This window comes from Electrona antarctica (genome assembly GCF_951216825.1).
Source record: "Electrona antarctica genome assembly, chromosome: 7".
Taxonomy (NCBI): domain Eukaryota; kingdom Metazoa; phylum Chordata; class Actinopteri; order Myctophiformes; family Myctophidae; genus Electrona; species Electrona antarctica.
Window position 1 is genome coordinate 43,466,657 of NC_136812.1, and position 2,500 is coordinate 43,469,156.

Here is a 2,500-nt window from a genome sequence, read left to right on the forward strand (position 1 = left end):
ACATCATGATGGCGAGGCGTTCGCAGCAATGGGTCAAGACGTCGAGGTGCGAGCCTGCCTGTTATTTCTCGCCTTTTGATGGAACATAATGGAAAATCAAACGTCGTTATCGGGACATTGAGCCATAAAAAGACAAATGTATGTCTGTTACTGCTCGCGCTCTCTTCTCCTCAGTGCTTTATGTTCTCCCCGAGGAGGTGTTCGGGCAAGGTGTGCTGTAGACCAGTCGTAAATACAGAACTTGGTCCTTTTGTTTATTTGTTGTGTGTTTGCATTGAAAGAGACATTGATGTCTGTCTGGCCGAGGACTGACCATGGCTCAGTGACCTATATGACAGAGCCCAGTGAGGACTGTCTGATGAATGGCCTGCCCTCCCTGTCTCATCACAAAGCACTCACACCAAGTGCAACAACAAAGGGCTGCCATAATGCAGATCCAGATTACCTTTACTGACACACTCTGACTCATTGTGGTTCAATCGGTTCAATCTTGTTTACAAGTCGCTATTTCCCGGAAAAGTCCTGCTTAACATTCTGGAATTGCCCAAGAGATCATTTCGTACAGCATTTGGATTTGGAATTGGGCGTTAATCATGCACTACATTCATTCGTCAGTGGAGAGGAGAGTACAATGTGTTTCTTTGTCTATACAGTATGACAGCCAAATTAGAAATGCCAATGTCCAACTATTGTTATTAATTTGATGCATGATTGAACACATAATCATAGTAAAACCTTTTATCTCTCGCTCTCCACTTTCAGAAGGAAGGCTTTTCTCAATTTGATGTGAAAATCATATGTTATTCCAAGTCCCATTTGACATTGAAAACCAAAATGTAATTTACTAGAATTTCGCCGCCCTTCGGGCGGCTCATCCTAGTTCCGTTGCAGCGCAATGGGAAGAAGGAAATTGCGAGATTTGACAGACTCCACTTCATGTTTCAGCTGTGTTTTTAAACCCAGTATTGTGCCCTTCACATGTATTAACAGATGGGTATTATTATTATTTGTTGTATTTTTTTTTCACATCAAAGCAAATTAAAGTAATTTAAAATAAGCACACATGAAACTGCTTTTTACTGTTTTGGTTTACTTACAATAAGTTAGTGTTTTTGGAAACCAAAAGATGTTGAGAATGGAGCAGAACATACTGTAGTATGTTTTTGTGGGGACCTTGACTGCATTATAGTAGGCCTACAATATTTTGGATTGCAGTGACCCCACATTGTTTCTGCGGGAACAGCCGAAGGGAGAGAAACACGTCGCCTCTCTCCAGTCCGTGCGTATGTTGCTGCTGGTGGCTGAATAACAACGGATCGCAGCGGTGACTGACATAAACGCACAGTTACAAATCAGAGGCACTTCAATAAGAGAACGCAACTAATAACGCTTGTGTGTGTTAATCTGGCCGATGCTGACGTTAGTATATAATGTGTAGATTGTTTTCCTCTTGTACATGCGTTTGTGGGCACAGTGGCAGGGGGTGAAAAGTCGATTTGTCCCATGGTGTGCACTGCAAAACATGCTGAAATCAAACCCCACACACACACACACACACACACACAGTCACTCAGTCACAAATCCTCCACAGTGTGATGACGTGTCTGCAGTGACACTGATGCGAGGTTACAATGAGTCCGTGGTGTGGTGAGACTGGGAAAGGAATACATCGCGGAAGAGCTTGGCATCCGACTGCGCGCGTTGTGTCGATTAGATGGGCGCGTTGGGAAATACCGCGGCGAAGCACACTCGCCTATTAGTTTGCATTGCATTTGCACAGTGCGCTCAGTGCGATATTTGAGAACGTGGCCGTTGTGTGTGTGTGGCTGGCTGCGTGGGGATCGCCATGTGAGGGGGCTAGCCAAGAAGGGGCCTGTGTTGCATGTGGAGAATTGTGTAGGTGAGTGTGTGTGGTGTAGCCGAAGGGGGTGTTGAGAACATGAGGGGGATGTAGCACAGCAATCGGTGACCCCTACATTAAGCTGTGTTGCTCCCATCATGCAGTGCAAATGCGTGTTGTAGCAACCGTAGCCAATGGGAAAACAGGATGCAGTGTTGCCAGGTCCGCGAATTGTAAGCGAGTTGTAAGTAGCGTGTTGAATGGCATTTTTTCTGGGCTAGTTTTCATAGACCTGGCAACAAATTAGGCGGGGGTGTCGGTGGTTGTGGCGTGTTTGTGTTTATTATTGATATTGATGTTGTTTGTGAGTGTGGACGGGAGGCGGCTTTAGTGCCAGTGCAATGACAGTGTTTACGCGGGTGTTGTTGAATGGGGTCGTGCGGCGCGACATGAGGAGATAGCCGTGGATCGACGCGGAGGGTAAGGCTGTGTCGTGTTAGTGTGTTGTTGCAGTGTGTGTTGCAGCGTGTTGCAGTGTGTCAGTGACGTAGTAGCTGGTGCCTTTTGTTCCTGTGCGTGCGCTTGGGCACATGTTTTCAAATGTATAATAGATAATCATGTCAGAAAAGGAGGATGTGTCAATGGAAAAAGGTGACCCCC

At 45.9% G+C, this 2,500-nt stretch overlaps 1 protein-coding gene across 1 annotated transcript in view; it reads left to right on the forward strand.

Annotated features, from left to right (window-relative positions):
* The first annotated feature begins 2,303 nt into the window (after positions 1-2,303).
* The window catches only part of adgrl2a (adhesion G protein-coupled receptor L2a), a 161,977-nt gene continuing 161,780 nt past the window's right edge, over positions 2,304-2,500 (forward strand). Inside the window, 1 exon segment of the mRNA XM_079506221.1 lies at positions 2,304-2,320. The gene's annotated coding sequence lies outside the window, so the exon portion shown is untranslated.